This window comes from Cryptomeria japonica, chromosome 9 (genome assembly GCF_030272615.1).
Source record: "Cryptomeria japonica chromosome 9, Sugi_1.0, whole genome shotgun sequence".
Classification (NCBI taxonomy): domain Eukaryota; kingdom Viridiplantae; phylum Streptophyta; class Pinopsida; order Cupressales; family Cupressaceae; genus Cryptomeria; species Cryptomeria japonica.
In genome coordinates, this window is record NC_081413.1 from 215,164,801 (window position 1) to 215,185,070 (window position 20,270).

Consider the following 20,270-nt stretch of genomic DNA (forward strand, 5'->3'; position numbering starts at 1 on the left):
GAGGATTTATATAACACAAGGGGAGTCATTGTTTTTGGACATAGTGAAGGAAGATGGTGCATCTATTCGGGCTTAGTTGCCTCTGTAGAGAGGAGACATTGGAGGTACAGTGTGATAGATTGTTCGACATCGACACAGATGGTCTTGAGGCGATATGTAGAATAGTGGAGGGCACCCTTAGCAATGATAGGCACTAGTGTGATGGGCAGATCTATGAAATAATAATGTGTCTTCTAGTTGATATTTTACCATCCAAGGAGGCTTGTATCAGAAAAATTGTTGGTTTTGTCAGGGAGGTTGATGCAGATGTCATGGGAAGTGCGGTCATAGAGGTGGAAGAAGAATGGGCCAGCATTCTGGGACCCTCTTTAACACTATAGTCTATCTGTCGGATGTTAAATGCTCGGACTCGGAGGATGAAGAACAGGTTGCTGCAGTGGCCCTCAAAGCCAAGAAGGAGGAATTCATGCATAACGTCTGGGAGGTGTTTTGTGTGGGTGTGAAGAATGATAACATGGACCCCTTCAAGCAGATGATGCGGACAGAGGAGGGTTGGCTCTCGGAGGGTAGCGTCGAGCGGGTGGCTTTGATCGGGTCTCGGGTTGCTACCATACTGAGGCTCATATAATATGGTCTACGAAGGGTCTGATTTTTAGAGTCTATGTTATAGCCTTGTGTATGTAGGGAGTTGTTTTTAGTTAGTTGGAACATGATTGTAATATCTTTTCAGAACTAATATAGAGAGCTATCCCCATCAAAGATAGTACTTGCTTAAAAAAATAAAAAATAAAGAAGGTTAAAAAAATTCTTTACAAAATTTTTTTGACGCATTTGCAGGTACAACCGTACAGATTTTTGTGCCTTGAAAAATGTGTCAATAAAAAATCATGCCCCAGATGCCCCTGTCACCAAAAATAGGCAAATTATATATCAAAATTCATGGAATCAGCCTTCTGAATCCAACTATGAGGTCCTTTTGGCACCAAAATGTACCAAAAAATCAGCTATCCCCATAAATGGAAAAAAACAATTGCACAAACCCCCGAATACACAGATTTGAAGAACAAGGTCCAAAAATCTCTCATGAAGAGAACAAGGGCATGCAGATCTGGAGCTCTGATACCAAATTGGAGTTGAGGAAAAATCAACTCTACAACTCCTAAAGATCACCTGCATGCAAACTTGTCACAAAAAGAGAGAAGCTAAATAGCTATGGAGGCCAGAATTCAGAGAGAGGAGTCATATTGATTGTGCAACAAGAATGCAATTCAATAATTACAGTTGTTATGAAAATACAAAGAGAGAATCCTTATAAGAGGATACTCAAAACCCTAAAGGTGAAAATCCTTAAGAATTATAAGATTCCTAAGTTTAGCTTAAGCATGGAATATAATAGACTAATAATTAAATAAATAATTATTGGCTAATAAAAGATAACTCCAACACTATTTTTTATATAACATATACATATATTAAATTTTTGCTAATGAAAAAAATATTAAATAAAAAATAAATTTTATCTTTTTTTGTTTGATGTTGAATGACCTATACTAAGTGGGTTGAGTGGTCCACCCATGGTAGGGTTTAGGCTACGATTTGTGAGGGCTATGAAAAGGAGTCAATCATAGGAGGCATTGTCCCCTCTCGTTAACCCTATTATTTTAAAAATAATAATAATATAAATAAAAACCCATACATACACCCTCTACAAAATCCTATGTCAACTAATGCATAAGCAAAAATAAAAATATATTTAATATTAGTTGTATAACAAATATTCAATTACATGACCATAAACATGTATTTTAACATTTTTATAAAATAAATAAATAATTATAAAAAAAAAAAAATTAAAATATAAAAATAAAGAAAACGAAAATATTTATTATTATAGGATTATTTTTAGTTTCCGATTGCTTTCGTAGACAATGTTGGAAAGCAAAACAATTAAAGGAGAGGTTATGATTGGATTAAAAAATAGAAGAAAATAAGAGATAAAATAAACAAGATAATAATAATAAAAGAGGGAATTTTATAAAGAAGATAAAAATAAAAACTTGGGGGAGTATAAAGATTTCCATTTTTTTTCCATCCTATAGAAAAGTAAAAGGGAGCATTCAAAATGAGAAATGGGGAAGGAAGCTATATTGTATATCATGATATATTGTAAGGTTTTGATGCCTTAATTTTCTAAAGTTTAATTAAACTATTATTTTAGAATTCAATTAATTTGAGAGATTTAGTTTAAATAATTAATTTTAAAATTTAATTTAAGATTAAATTTGTGATTAAGTATTATTATCATTTAAATTAATTAATTATGGATTTGAAATTTGTTATGCGATTTATTTTAAATGAATTTTTTGAGATGATTATAAATTTATTTAGTTTTGAGTAGAATGTTTAGATCGTATTAAATAAGATTGATAATATTAAATATATATTGTATTTTATTATTTGATATAATCAAATTTTCTTTATATAATGAATTGTTGGAAAAAAAATGAAATAGGTGAGATGATTAATAAATTGTTAAGTAGAGATTTAAGTAAAATCGAGGTCTAATTTGCGTTAAACTTTTTTAAAAGAAATATTGTGATTATATTGGAAAGCTAAATTAATAAAGTTAAAAAAAAAGACTCACTCATAACTAAATTTAATGTATTGAGGTTTTAAATATTAATTTAGAAGTGTTTGTCTTGTGAATGAAATGTTATTGTCTCTAGCTCAATGTGTATTTTTATTACCATTTTATATCATTTTTATTAAAAATGTAGTATTTTCCTTTCAAATTCACATTTCCCAAAAATGGGGCAGTTATGTATTTTGTAATCAACTTTGCTTATGTAAATCAAATAATAGTTTAGCTCTAATTAATTGATCATCGATTTAAATAGATGAATTAATTGATAGTAATGGTTATTTTTAATCCTATTTAAAATTTATTTAGACATATTCATGTGATGGTTGTAGCAAGAGTAAGAAAATTAAATCTTCAATTTGTGAGCGAATGGACTCCTTATTGCCTCTAGCTTCGTGTGTTCTTCTCTTGGGTATGTGCATGAAATGGGAAACCAAAAGAATGTCAAAAGTGGTCACTTGTTTCTAAAAATAGTAAAAATTAATTTTGGATGAGAAATTAAACATAGCCAACTCAAAGTCTGAAGATGCAACAAGAACAGAATTTGTAGTATTCAAAATCTAATTTCTAAATTACTATTTTTTTATTTATTTTTAAATGGTGAAGATTAAAAGGTTTAAATAAGGGGAGCACACATAGTGCTCCTATTTTTGTCAAAAAAATATGAATTAGTGTCCAATGTACTCTTCCTAAAATATTGATTTTTTATAAGCATTTCAGAAGTCTCCTTTGTAGAAAAAAAAACTAACACCGTGTAATTTATATTTGACTTTTTTGCTAATTTTTAAAGAATAAATAGTTTTTACAAATTTTACACATTCTAAAAATGAAAAGTTGAGCATGGTCCCCCTATTTTTTTTAACAAAATTAGCTAAAAGTCAAATTTTTGAATGTGCATAGAATAGAGTTTAGAACAAAAAATATAATTTATTTCAAATTTGAATAAACAAATAAAAAATGAGACCAAAATTACTATAAGATTGTAGCAAAATAAATCAAAGAGAAAAACGTTAGCATATTTGAAATGTAGAAAAATTTACATTGTTTAAAAGGTAAGAGAGTTTGATGTTATGTCCTGTTCTTTTGAAATAATGTCTTAAAATTTGCAAACCTTATAGAGAACATGCTTAACATTTACTTATTTTTTCGTGATTTATATAAAACATGTCTCTTGGCACCTTAAATGCAGGCCCAACTCTTTGGCTTAGATATTCAATACAAATTCAAGCCTAAGGGTGAGATTCCAAAATAGGTTTACATGAAATGCATGCACTCTTTCTAAATTAAAAGGGAGAAAAATAATGTGAGCACATTATAATGTGCTTACATTATGACTCAATATTTTTGAGTCGTTCAAACCATAACATTAGCACATTATAATATTAATATGTAATAACATGCTTGTGTCATGTCATGTTTTGCTTCAAATTGGTTTGTGGCCACTTTTAAGTCCCGCATCTTGATGCACATACTATCTTACACAATGTGACATCCATATCATTGTGTGTACATGTTTTAACGTTAAAAACACATGTTGTACAACCATGCATAATGTAACAAAAACATAAAAGAGTTGTTATTTAAGAAAAAAAAATTATTATATCAAAATCTATGCTCACATGTAAACTTGTGAACATCACATTATTCATTATTCCTTGCTAGCTAAGAATTAATGAATATTGGTGGTTAAGTTATGGATCTTTTTTTTTAGACTGCAAGAATCGAATAGCCCCCTATAAACAACAATGCACCTAGTAAACTTCTTAACATGACCAATGACACTTGTGTGAGACATTCTCCAATACCATGTGGGCTTGGAAAGACTACACCTTGTGCCCTCATGCTTTACCATAGGAAGCTCTTGCCAATTGAGTTAGGCCCCAACCCGGTTGATTTATGGATCTTGGAACCAAAACAAAGTTTGTCATTTGTTCATATTATTTTACTAACTTTTTAAGAAAGGTTGGTAGTATGGTCGTACCATTACTCCAAGAATCATGATGCTTGGTAAACTTAGAGAATATGAAGAATTCTACGCTAAGTTTAGAATGAGAGAAACGAGATAAGAAAAATATGATAGGAAAAATAAAGAAAAGTAGTAAATAGTTTCCATTTGAGCTTGGGATTATTTATTGTTATTTTTTCATGACTAATAATATTACAAAGTTTTTTCTTCATGGTTTAACTAGTGTAATAGTTTAATGTTCAACTCTTTTTATGTACAAGAATGATACTATTTTAGTAGTTAGCTTTATCTTTGTCATATGAAAATAGGAAGATGAACATGTGTTAATATTTGTTTATAGTTTTTATTTATGTTTTTAGTGTTATTGAATGTAGATCTTGAATAAATAAGTTGTGGGTAATTATTGTTATCATTTATAAATTCTATGTCATCTTTATTGGTTTTCAAGTTAACTCTATTACTCATGTGTCGGGTTCACTTAAGGTCATAGCATGTGGGTATTGTTTGATTATATTGTCTTTGAGGGATAAAGTTTTAATAAGGGGTTATCACACTTTCAATTATCATTATGAATATTTATATTGATTTATAGTATTAGGTTTGTGATTTTATTACAGCTAAATGTAGAAGTTATGATTGGCATGGTGGAAATACCAAGGTGCTAAATGTTTTTCTTTATTTTAATTATGGGTCATGGATATTTTATCTATATATTTGTGTTAATTTTAGATATGAAATGTTGGTGAATTATAGTGAAAACCTAACAATTAAGATATTTGGTTGCTGATGAATTGTATTAACTATGTTTGAGGGCTAAATGATAAGTTATAGTTATGGTTTCACTATCCATTATCAAGTGTTGAGCTATTGTCATGATTGTTTTAGACTATTGTAAAGTGGAATAGCCATGGGTTGTGAAAACTGTGTTTTAGTTAATAGGTATGTTGTGGTTTTATGTTAGTATTTCAATTTATCATGTAAATCATGGCTATGATGTTAGTGTTTTAGTTATCATGTATGATGTTGTTGTTTTTTAGCAAAAGGCCATGGCCTATAATATATTAATAATAATTGAAGATTTACATATACTTAATAAAAAGAAAATGACACTACCTCCTTCCCCCTACTAGATACATTTCTGAAAGAGCATCCCCCATATATTGAATCATGGGGTCTTTGAAAAAAGCCCTAAAAAGAGACTGAATGAGACAAAACCTTTCCCGATATGGACAACAACAAAACTAAACCCGTACAAATGATGAAGTAAGATTATCAAAAACAAAGAGACTACAAGGTTGAAAATGCCATATTTGTATCTACCCTAATTCTACCAATATAAACCCGCCACCCCAACTAGAGAAACTTTCATATTACAATTCCTGATTCTTGAGATGAAGCGGCCTCCATTAGAGTTGGAAAGGACGAAAGATACCCGTGAGGATCAACCTGAGCATGTTCACAAATTTCCCACACAGCCCTGAATTTAGCCATTACAATTGAAGCCAATGGCTCTCCTATTTGAGATGCAAAATGTTGAACGCAATGGAGAAAAGTGTGAGGAGATGCATAACCCAAGCCGAAGATGAAGGAGAGGAAAACTGATCTTGGCATTGATTCAAATACGAAGAGATCTCTATTTAAAAAACCTCCCCACCACACCTCCCCTATAAACAAATCATATTTCTCTAGCTACAGGTCCAATTCCTCCCAAGTAAACAACGTTGGATGTACAAAAGCCCCCACCACCATCTTTGTGTACTCCTGAGACTGTGTGAGGTCCATCACCATAGACACAAATCTGGAAGCCACCAGGTTTAGAAAAGCCATCGGGTTAGCTGCAATCCATTCTTCCCCAAGGATAGTCCTCACCGCCCACTCACAAATTTCACACAGGATTGCCAAAGAGTCTGCTAATCTCAGAGGATGAGTGATAGCGTTTTGTCTCTGGCCATGACGACCTCCCACCAAATAAATTTGAAGGGCCATAACTATCCCGTGAGCGCAACTAGCAAGGAAAGCTTGTACTTGGTCGAGTGAAGTCCAAACCTGAAATTCTGGTGAGACATGTTGCCAATGACTAAATTATAGAGAAAACGATGAGGAAGTGATGCGAAGGAATCATTGTAGCTCGTGTAAACCATCGTAGTTGCATTCATTCCTTGTCCTTGAGCTTCCATGCAAGTCCTTTGCAATGACCATAAATGATCGCATTTATTGTAAGAAATGATGTACAAGCTTGTGGATATGTGGGAGCCCTAATATTTCCTCAAATTGAGATCCTTTGCAGGTATGAAAGGATTGGGAGTGCAGCAGAGAGAGAACATGTGGCATGTCTTTCACTTCCACATGCTTGAAGTACCTCGATCTAGCCCAAGCCAAAGGATACTCGTCCTTACCCCATGTCTGAGGATATTGGAATGGTACCCAGAGCATGTGAAATTCCAATGTTGACGGGTTGATCTCATCTCGTATTATATGCCACCAAAAAAGAATGCTTAAATGGCGAACCCCTTCTACTATGCATAAAATCCATGCCAAGATGGAAACGTCCTCGTAGTACGATTAGCAATGACATGGCTAACCGCGGCACGAAGATCTTCCCACCGCTCAAGCCACAAGACGATTCTCGGAAAAAAAGAAAACATTTAAATTTAAACCTCAAACAGTTACATAACTTGGGGCATTGGGAGAAATTATGAGATACTCCAATGCTATGAAGAGTGAGGAGCCCTGCATCCACAACAAACCAAACATTAGTCTAATCAATCTGAATAGGACCAGGTGTCGCATCAGAAGTCATTTGTGCTCTGACACACTCATCTTCCTAAACCTGCCTAGGAGAAAGGAAAAACCCTTCCTCATTTGAATCACATCCCATGTTAGCTAATAAGTTTGCTAATTGATTTGCTTCCCTATAACAATGAGTAATGTTATATCCTTGAAACCCTGAAATCTTCTCTCTAGCTTCTTGAATAATATAATCTATTTTCCAATTGGGAGCTTGGATTTTTTTCAAGGCTGATGTGATGTTCAAGGAATCCCCTTCAATCTCTAAGTATTCAACCTGCTCCTTAATGGCTAAGTTAATCCCAAATAGCAAGGCTCTAGCCTCTGCTATGTTATTTGTGCCATCTGGAATTTTTGCATAACCTACTCTCAATACTTGGCCTGATTGGTCCCCGAGAACACTTCCAATTCCGAACACTCCCGGATTACCCCTTGCTTCCCCATCAAAATTTAGTTTCACAAAATTCTTCGAAGGGGAGCTCCATCTAATTTCTTTTCTATTGATTTTCTTATGAGCATTTACCATCAGACTTTCTTTAAATAGGATTTGCAGAAGTTTCCAACCTTTCATTAGCTCGTTATCCCATGAGGTGAAAGGGGAGCCCAACTTCTTAAATTTAGCAGTGTGAGCACTAACCGATTCTGAAATTGTTAATTCTAGTTTGATAAGCATATCCTACACACTATGAAATTCCTTCCTAAATATGCGCCTATTTCTTTCCCACCAAATGTTCCATATGAGAATGGTAGGAGCCATATCCCAAGTAATTGCAAAAAAAGAGTCTGCAAAGAGCTTTGGCCATGATTCAAATACTTTTGGTAAAGTAGCTTGTAATGGAGAGTTCCATTGTAGTTTGTTAAGTATCCATTGTAGTTTGTTAAGTAGTCACTTCCAACAATTGTGTGCCATTGAACATTCTAAAAGAAGGTGATTAGTTGTTTCAATGGACTTATTACACAACACACAATTAAAGGGTTGCACAATCTTAAGTAGAGCTAACTTGTCACTAGTTAGGATTCTACCCTTTAAGGCCAGCCAGGCAAAGAATCCTGTCTTTTGTAATCCGCATCCCTTCCAGCAAAATGAGAACTTTCTGGGCAGATTATCTATCCCATGAGATGTCAGCTACTTAAAGCCCTCCTTTACTGAATATACCCCTGATTTAGAAGGAAGCCAAATCAGTTTGTCTCATTTCCCTTTGTAAAAAATCAATTTGTTTCTTAATTACACCATTAACACTTGTTTTTACCGAAGAGGGGCAAGTATATTATCCAAGTCTTTCCATTTCACTTCCCAAAAGCTATTAACCAGAATCGGGTAGAAATAGTTGCTTACAAAATGTCCCCAAGAACCCTGTAAAACTTCCTTGATGACATTCAAATTTGGAATATTATCCAAAGGCAGATAGTTGTTCCATGAGTCCTCCCAAAATCTTATTGACCTACCATCATGCACAATCCAAGTTAGATTATGCAGCAAGCTCTCTCTGCATTTTATTAGAAAATTCCACATCTTTGACCCTTTTGGAGGATCCAAAATTGTGAAAATTCTTTCTGGATCTTCTGAATCAAGATACTTACTTCTAATAATAGCATCCCAAACAGACGAATCAAGATACTTATGATGTTGTTGTTAGTATGTGATATGTCAATTATCTTTGAGATAATATGGATGATATATCAAGTGAATCAAATTGTCTGGATCTTCTAGCAATGTTGACAATTCAATTCATGGAAGTTGAGTAATCTTTGACTTAAATGAAATAACCCATTTTGACTTAATACTATGAATGTGCTTATAGTAGTCAATAAAACACATATTAAGTTATGGTTATGACATTTATTGTATGGTTATTCAATGGAATATTGAAATGTTCAAGGGTGTTGTTGATGCTTATGCATGTGCCCTTTTTTGTGAAGTTGTTAATTCTAATTAGTTCTGTTGAGTGGTCAACAATTCACAAAGTACATTGTACCTATGAGAGGGGTTGGGATATGTTGAGGACTCATTGGTATGAATCCTTTGAGGAAAAATGTTTATGTGGTTTGTTATCTAGTCTTGGTAGGAAAAGGAAACATATATTTGTACAATTGTTCTTGATGTTTGCTCAAACAAATAACATTCTACAAAGGATGGAGAATTGTATGTTGTAAATTGAAATAGTTACAAATTGTATTCTAAATCTTTAAAAGAAAGATGGAATTACTCCTATAATGTTCTATGTCACAATGATCAGGATGTTGATAAATTCAATTAGTTTGAAGTGGATTTGTAACAATAATGTTAATTGACATTTAGTTTAGTCGATTCACAATTTATCATTGATTCAAGAATTTTAGTAATAATTCATGTAATCAAAACTTTATGTAGAGTATTTAAGTATTTCATAATGATCTATGAATACTTGGATTTCTATTTGGAATATCAAAAATAATATTTATTATAAGGTTAGCATATTTAGTGATTTAGTTATCATATTCATCATTCCAAAATGTTGGTGATATTGATATTTCTTAATAAGTGTCGTTTTGTGTATTTTTTTTTATGTTTTAAATTTTATAATAATGTTTGAGATTAGTTCTTGAATTGATTAGAAGTTGATGTAAGTTGATAGAATTATAAAAGATAAGTATGTTTAGAAAGAAAAAGTTACCTTATATTAATTTGTAATTTAGGTAATCAATAAATGAACTAACCTTACAAATTTGTCCTAGACTTAAATGTTAGACTAAGAGAATGCCAAATAGGGATAAGTGAATGAATCTAATAAATTAAATGTTTAATATATCATGTGTAAAACTCAATTATTCCTAGTGCATATTGTACCATAAATGAATAATTAGTATTTTGAAAACTTAATCACACTCAAGTCTCCTACCTTTTAGGTATACATATTCACTTAATGTACAAATGACATAGTTGATCAAGGTAATTATTGAATTCTCAATTGGTCAGAGTTATCCTCTTCACCATATAAACATAGAAGAATAATTTTTCATTATCTTTTAAATCGTGCATATTTAAGAATTTTTTAGTTAGTTTTTGGTGATTATTATAATAATCTAATGAATATCTAATTGTATCATCTAATATTAATATAAGGAGGGTTGTGTAAGATGTAATCATGTAAGAACAAGGCAAGGAATGTTTTTTATTAAGTAAGCAGGGAAGGGCCTTGATCCCATACAATTAACAACTCAACGAATCCATCAAAAAACAACCACTAGCTCAAAACAACTAGAAGCACATAAGACCAACAATCAACCAAACATAATAAAAAACATTAAAGAATTATCCAGAAGGTAAACAACATCCAAACTAAACTACTAAAGATAATAGCTAACCAACTAAGCATATAACAGACATGCAGGCCATTAAAGTTCTTGACAGAGTCTGACTAAAACCATAACAAAGATGGATAAACCTATAGAAAAACCCTCCCCAAAAAATAAAGTAACCCAAACCCATAGACTACTTTTGACTTTTAATGAGATCCCAATTCTTTTCCATGATTTGGAGGTCATTCTTCCACTCTACATCATCAGGACTACATTCTTTGGGATCCTCCCCTTTTTGAGCACTTGAGCATGCATTCTTCTTGTGCTACTTATTCAAGAATGTTGTGTGAGATGTTATTATGTAAAAAATAAGGCAATTCATGCTATGTGAGATGTGATCATGTATACATGGTGGCATGACCTCATGAGAGCAACCATTTGTGGATGTTTGTTCTATTATCCAAGGGGAGATGGGGGAGTAAATTATTTGTGTGATGAAGTGTGATATATGTCTCCAAATTGGGATGTCGCTATAATTTCCCGTGTTAATAAAATAACCATATCTGAAATTCTTTAGGACTTCTTTATCAGAATCTCCAAATATTGGAAACATGCAAATTGGGTAAACATAAATTTCCACCAAACACACATAATCTTGAACAAAAACTTTAGGAAACTATTATTAAATGATTGTAATAGATCTTCAACATTAAATTGCATCATTTTTCCTATTCAATATTGTAGACAACAACAATAAACATTTGTTGCAACCTAACTTGAACAACTAAGAACAAATTTGAAACCAAAACACACACTACAACAACAACCACTACCTAGTAAACTCACTAAACTTCACACCAAGGTCCTTAATGAAACACACATAAATAGAAGAAATCTATAGCCTCAAGGCTGCCAAAACACTTCTACAACTATTTCAAATATGGAGACAAAATATAGTTCTAGTAGGCACTATTGAACAACATTGCTTTTCAAGAAACTTAATCAACACACAAACCCTTAATCAAATGATGGAATATTATATTTAAACATGAAATTAAACAAATGTATAACCACCATGCTATTTTCAAACAATAAAACAAACTAAAATACAAACCCACACCCATCTTAACAAAACTATTATCAAACCCTTACAAATTATTAGAAAAAACTATGAAATCTGAAATAATTTTGCATAATGAAAAACTATAAATGAGATTGAACCTTGATTACCCTCAAACTCCCATCCTCAGCTCACCTAGAAACTGTCAAATTCCTGTTCTTGGGCCTCCATAGGTTTATCAACCTCTAAAGAAAAGAAAATCTTAACAACTTAACAACAAATAGAAAAAGATGAATGAACGGAGATGGAGCCAAAATCACATATAAATCAAAACCACATTCAAATGAAAGCTTGAGCACCAAAATGCCAAGAATAACAACTGTCATTGCCAAGTTTCCTTCAAGCTCTTCCACTTTCCATGCAAACTACCAATTGTCAAAACTTGTCATAAGCTTCCAAAGAGCCACAAAACATGCCAAAAGAAACTTTCCCATTTCCCATGACACAATTTAGAAATATTATTTTATTTATTTATTTGTGGTGATAAAATAATATCTTTGTTTAAACTATATTTACCAACATTGATATTATTTTTTAACCTATCGATAAGTCCTAGAATTCCATTTTGGGACAACCAACTTACTATTTTTAGAAAAAAATCTTTTTTTTTGGATAAAGGGACATGACAACCAGTGAACATGATGTGACCAAGTGCCCCAATAGCACCATATAAGATTAAATCAATAAGTATTATAAGACATGTGCACATGGCTCAATGACATGATACGTAGTAAGTGAGATGAACTACCTAAATTATATGAGAAAGAATCATAAATTCCCTAAAATGGGGAATCCAAGTATTTTCATGTATGTGATGGTGGTTAATTCCATAAAATATAAGAAAGAAAAAAGGCCAAGAAATGAAGAAAGGAAAAACATTGGCAAGGCAAGGATCATAAATAGGTAGGAAAAAGTATATAGGTAGTGATTGGAACCTTGTCTTGTAAGTAAAAGTTATCATGTAAGAACTATAAAAATAAAAATATTAGTAAAAAAGGGAAATAAAACATCTCAAACAAGGGATAAACCAAAAAGGATAAATCAAAAAGAAAAAGAAAGCTACGTATTTTATCAACATGGATGAAGCCTTTGTGGACAAATGCATTATTTTTGACATCCCAATCACATAGGGAAAAAGAACTGAAGTCCATGAAAATCAAATAAAAGGTTATAAAATAAGGAAAAGGATCATGAAACAAAAGAGAATGTGCATGGCAAGTTGTGTCTACATGCACCATGAAAGGTGGTTTTGCATTATCCACTACTTTCAATGAACACATAAATAAATAAAAGTCACAAATGATAACAAAACAATTAAAATTTAAGGATAATTTGTAAAAGGCAAGTAGCAAGTGCCCTTCAATGGGTCTTTTGTTTTTCTATGACTGGAACAATTGTAAATTTAATATTATCTAATATAGACACACAAATATCTCTCAAATCTAAGACAATAGGTCATCATGCATCTTTTGTTTGTTTGTTAGAGTATTTAGAGCCATCCTAGAACAAGTACAATTATCTAGAAGGAAGTGGAGGATAAATAAGATCTCCTTGGTGCAAGAATTGAAAATGCATTTAAGATCATCAATGAGAATATATTGAATAAAACCTTAATATGTAAAAACATGTAATAAATATTATTGAGAATTTGATTGTTGGTAAATTAATGGGTGGTGAATAAAGTATATTGGATTGATTTTTGGTAAATTTGGTAGTATTCTCAAGTGATCTAGAGAGGGATTGTAAGGTGCCATAATGAAGCTCTTCTTCTTCTTGTATTTATATGTTATTACTCACTACTAGATAAACTATTACATGCATTAACATTAACATCAAATTCATATATGAAATCAATGTTATTTCACATTTTGAAATCCCCGTTATGGAAAGATACATCAAAATCATGTTAGAAAATATCGCATAATTTTGATGTAACTTTAATGTCTATTTTACATAGTAAGTCAAATTTGGGTTCATCTTAAGTGAATTTTACTTGCTCTTTGTGTCAACTATTATACCTAGCAACAAAGTACAATTGGGATTGACCTATCCTCACAAATTCACTTTCTTTTCTAGTGGCCCTATTCTCCACTCTCTAAGAAGAATACTTTGGCTTTTTGGGCCAATTTTGAGGATAATCAGTGCTCACCCAAAAGTAAACCTCTCTTTGACAATTATTATTTTACTTTTTTTTTAATTAAAGAACAAACAACTTTTGAAGGGGCTCGAAACCCTTTAACAAAGAGCAATTACAAAATGCTACTTAAAGATATAGCCAAATTAAAACCAGCAACCATAAGATAGCAAAAAATGAGTAAAAAGCAAAAAACCAGGAACACAACAACAAACAAGAGAGAGCCTAATTCAGATTCTTGAGAGCCTCTGCAAACCTCAGCTTCTAGCAGGGTCATGTTGAGAGTGATCCTTTTCAACTCCCGAATATCTTGATTAGGTGCTTTCTTTTTCAAGTTGGCTCTAGTCCTTTTGGAAGGACTAGTATTTGCATCTTGTATCTTTTCAAGCGACCCCACATCAATCATCATTCCTTCCTAATGGATGCCTTCCAGTTTCCCAACCATAGTGTTGATGCTTTTCGCTGAAATCATAACCACTTTATGGTTGTACGCCACTAGGGATATGAGATTGCCATTAATTTTTTGGAACTTATTCTCCAGTTGTTTTAGTCTACCATCATAATCCTTCTTAAGTTTTTCCTCCAGATTTATAATTTTGTTGTCACAATATTTCTTAAGATCATTAATAGTGCTCACAGTCTTCTGCATAGACTCAACAATATATTTCCTTTGTTCAACACCATGGTTGTCTTGTTCACTACTAACAACATAGAGCTTGACATTAATCTCTTTGATTTCATTGAAGATCCACTTTTGCATTCTGAAATTATCAACTGCAAAATCACGGGCAATTGCATGAACATCATCCGGGTTCTCTCTATCCAAATTGAGATATGGGGAATTTGCAGTGAGGTCTTTAGGGAAAGGAGATCTCTCATTCCTATTAACAACAGGCTCTAAATTATCTGACACGACATTGAAAGAGGACCTAGACTCAGAATTGGAAACAAAAACAAGGGAATATCTACTCCTCTTAACACTTTGGCTTTGCTTCTTTTTAGCTTTCGGCTCAAAGTTGAAATCTTCCAACTCAGTGTTCCACTCCTCCTCATCAGAAGAAATACTTTTAGACTCATCTACCTTAGTATCATATGAGGAGTTTGAGATTATAGAAGAATGGGAGGGTTGTGATTTAATATGCTCAAAGATTAATAACAACAAACCCCCATGAAGAACCGGGTTTTTCTTGTTCTTCCCATGGTCAGGTTAATACTAGCATTGATAGATGCTTGCAGAAAGAATGAAAAGGAAATTTACACCTTATTCCTAAAGTGATTCAATAGAACGAAATGGTGCCCAAAATCCCTAGTGAACCTACCATCTAGGGTAATATATTTCATGAGAATAGTAAGCACAGAGCGCCAAATGGTTTTGATATTACCCGTATCATAGCTACTTTTGGAGACTTTGGCTAGTTTCTTCCTTCTCTTATCGTCTTTGGGAAATTTCTCGACCACCGCATCCAATCTTTTTTTGTCCTTGTAAAACTTGGCCACGTCCATAGACAATCCAATGACCTTTGCGACCAATTTCTCATCGATCTCAAAGTTCTTTCCACACATTTGAATTTGCACCTCCTTCATCCCCTTTGCAAATTTCCTGGTGACATTGGTATCAAAGCCATGAAGCTTTTTGATGAAAGGGGTTAGGCCCCTGCATTCCAGAATTCTCCAAATAGTGGCATCTTTTTTAAATTCCTCAAAGTTCAGAGGTTCAACCCTTCACCTCACACCACCCATGGTTGCAACAATGGTAGAAAGAGTAAAGTACAAAGTGAGAATGCACCAGAGGATATTAGTTACCACCTAGAAAGCATGCGGAACTCTGAAGCAATTCATTAAAGTACTCCACACCTTCATAACTCTACACTTAATAAAGACTAGGACCACCTTTTCAAGGTATGACATCATCACTCACAAGAAGGGTTGGTTCTTCAAGCTTTAGATAAATCATGTCTCAGCAAGTCATAAACGTCTATAGAAACACGATCACCAAGGCTCCATATCATTTTATTATTACTCCTAACTCCCTCATTAGCAAAGTAATCCACAAGCCCATTTCTTTGCGAATTGACATAAGTAATATGAAAGTTTTGGAAACTCCTTATGATTTTCATTGATTTATTAATCCATTTTTCAATGGTCCTAGAAGGTTTTTTACGAACTTTTACACATTGAATAATATTACTAGAATCCCCCTCTATCCAAACCAAATTGGCATTAATGATCTTAGCCATTCTAAAGCTATGAAAGGCCACAACTGCTTCAACTAGGTGGTTGGTCTGACATCCCAAGGGAAGTGCCACCAACAAAATAAGCCTTCCATTGCCATCTCTAATCACTCCCCCACACCCAGTTGAAGAGGATCAAAACTCCAAATGCAATGGTTAGTCAAATAAAGTATAAAATATTCAAAACACTAAACAACATAACCATTATACCTTGAACCCTTGTCTTCTCCTTCGGATTGAGCCTTGGATGAAGTTGAAGATGCACCTCTCTTCAACTTGTTTGGATTGACTCCAAGATGGTTGTGGATTGCTCTCCACACAACAACACAATAGTAGATGGATGGATGAATTGATAATGGATGATAGCTAACTGACTATGGATGCCTAAATTGCCTATAGTGATGATGCACAAGGGATGATTCTAAGCACAAACTGACATCATATGATTGCATGAAGATGAGATGAAAATGAAGGGGAGGAGACCCCAATTTATAGATTTGAGAGAGGGAGAATGAATGGTCAAGATTGATTTAAAATGGATGAAGTGGATTGAGAGGACATGGTGTGGAGACCAAGAGATTTGCCATAAAGGCATTTCTTGTTTCCACACTCCACAATGTGCATGGGGAAGATATCCTCAAGTACATTGGGAAGACAAAAATGAATTAAAAATTCTTTGGGGGAGGACAAGGGAATTAAAAATTCTCAAATAATGAGGTGCATAGAAGAATGGGGAGAGAAAAGGAATTAAAAATTCTTTGGGAAGATGAGAGTGCATAGGAAAGTGAGAAAATTGAAATCCTTGAAATGACCAAAGTTGGTGCATTTAAGGTTGGGGGTTGAGAGGGAGACAAGCCATTTATGGCAAGTAGTTGACTTGTGCCTAATCATGGGCATTAGGCATGAAAAAATGATTAGCAAGAGGGATTAAGAAGATTAATGATGGATTAGAAGACAAGTGGACAAGTTAGGATGATTTGACAAGATGAGAGAGAATGAGTGGAAGAATTAAAAATTGGAGAATAATGCTAATGGGGTTTCTAGAAGAATTAATTAGTTTAATTGGGTATTAGAAGAAGGTGAGTTGTATGAATCACATGATCTAGTTAATTAATTATAATTAATTAACCAAAGGGGATTTTAGAGGAATTAATTTATTGGATGACCTTATAAGAATGGGAATAATTAATTTATTTAATAAATTAATTATTTGGACTATAGTGACATGATTAATTTAATTAATTATGAGAAGAGTAAAGGGAATAACATAATTAAATTAATTAATTATGTAGTAAGGATAAATTAATTAAATATTTAATAATTAATTTTAGACGTCTACACCAGTCAACCCAGGATTTCCTTTAGCCACCCCATCAAAATTAACTTTCACCCATCCAACAAAAAGAAGATTCCAATGAACATTCTCCCTAAGTGATTTTACTTTTTAATCTATATGTATGTTTGTCATAGAGTAATCTCAAGCCTCCAAGCATGAGCACACAAGAGGGGATTATTACTCTCATACTCCCATGTCTCTACCTTAATGCCTTTACAAGTTTTTATTTATATGTTCATATATCCTTATGCATGTGGTATATTTATTTTGTATTTTAACATTGAAAATGCATTGAATGTTTTTTTATGGGTCCTTAGAACGTAAAATTGACCTAAACATAATGCATAATGCATCTTTTGTAGTAGTGATGTGTTCATGTTGGGGGATATATATGTGTGTAGTATCACATGATAAACATGTGTACTGAAGGAATGCCTTTGGAACAAAAAGATTATGTATCATGAGAAATAATAGGAGGTTTTAATATGTTTATCTTTAAGGTTTGACCATTAGAATTTAAAACCTAACATCATTATGAGAATGCACTCAAGTAAAAGTAATAAAATAATTTTATAAAATTACAGGCTAAAGAATGTAAAGAAGCATTATAACCATTGAATTCATCAAACATCTATAATATTTTACCAATTGAGGTTTTTCTAAATACATACATTGATGAAATATAATTGTAGACACCTAAAAATGTCTCCACTAACACACTAATTATTCATCTTTATCTATTAAATTATTTTTTAATTATTTAATTAATCTATTTTTTTATTCTTCTAAAATAATTTAATCATCCCATTTCATCTTTATTAATTATTCATTTTCTCTCCAATCAATTTATCATTTAATCTTCTTTCTTATTATTAATTAAATATTTATTATTAATTAATTTTGAATTAATACCTTTAATTGAATAATCTTTATTATTTAATTAAATTAAATTTTTAAATAATTAAATTATTTCTTTAAATTATTTAATTAAGTAATTCATTCTTTACTAATTCAAAATTCAAAAATATCCAAATTCTAATTTCGTCTAAATTCAATAAATGTGCATTTCATTTCATGTTTTTGAAAATCCAAATTCAAATCAAATGAAAATGAAATTTGAATTTCAAATCAATTTCCTACAACACATGTCAAAATCCTAATTGGCACAAACGTTCAGTATGACTGGCCAATCAATTTAGTCATCTCCCTAGTTAGCTTAGTTAACTCCTCAATCACCTTTTCTAACTCCAAATCATCTTTTTCTAATGGATCATTCAAATTAGTTAACTCATCAATCAACTCAATTAGCTAATCAATTTATTCAGTCCTCTCATCAATCTATTCCGTCAACTCATCAATCAAATGAGTTTATCTCTCAATTCAATTCAATTCAACTGTCAATCAACTTTTTAGCTCACTTTAGTTCCACCTCTCAATTAATCTCCTCCCAAAATCTATAAATTGAGCATCCATTTCCCAATTTCAATAGTCACAAACTTCGAATTCTTGTGTCACATTGCAGGTTAGTAGCGTAATACTGAGTACCATCATTCCATGAGATGCAGAAGGACAATGGAGTGACTTGTGTTTATGCAATAGGTAGTTTTGATTGAATTTATCTATAGCCTTATTGTTTTGATTGCATGCTTTCATTGATATTATGAAATTTATTAATTAGATAGGATTCGTGATTTTCCTATTATTTTGATTAGCAACGATGAATTTCCCCGTAATACAATAATAATGTATATACTCATAATATTAAGAAAAAGATCTAACATGCAAGCATGCATCTCCACATCCATTAAATGTATCAATTATAATTCCACTAACAATATGTTCATTATAAAGAGTATGAACTAATTTATCAAAAGATGACAAATAATTATGAAAATGTATAAATAATATTAAGAGTTGTAAGGGAAAGCGAATCATGAATTGTATGAAAGAGTGCAGTAACATAATGGGAATTGGAAGGCAAATAATTTTCAGCAATTGAGTGATCATCTTTAATTTCATCAATAGATACATTAATTTAGGAAGGAAATGTACTTATAGGAAAGTCACTATCACATTGTATGGAAGAAGTGTAACCATCATTAATCACACAAACACAAGTGTGAAGGCAGGAATGTGATAAAAAGTTCCATGAAAAATTAGATTTTGGATATGCATTGAAAAAATGAGTCTAAGAACATGAACATCCTCCATTTTGTAAAATGACATCATGCTACGGGAATAATTAGATTGATGTAATAAATTGAGAAAACACATTGAAGTCCTTAATAAATACATGCACACTAACTTAAAATAAAGGTCAAAGACGATCTATATTTTGTATTGAATGAAATAATTTCGATCATGGATCTATAGATTGTTGGATGAAGGATGGCTTGGGGAAAAGTTATAATTGGTGTAAGAAATTATAAGTGAACACCAAAAATGAGAATAAATATAGTTTTAACCTAAACCGTAGAAGGCACTACCTCCTATACAATATGATTAATATCTAATCAAATAATTCCTCAATGAATAAATATTCATATCTAATATCAAAGAATCAAAGGCTTGAGTAGCTAGAAATAAATAATAGGTCTTGGTGGCTATTGATACTATGTTGATTTGATCTTTTAATGTTACCTTGCTTTATATGTGATTAGGATTAAGATTTAGGTTTGGAAAAAAGGAACAAAATACCTCAACAAAGGTGCTCAAAGATTGTTGGTGGTGAGGATAGATTGTGTCATGTGACCTAGTCCTAAAAAAGACCACACTA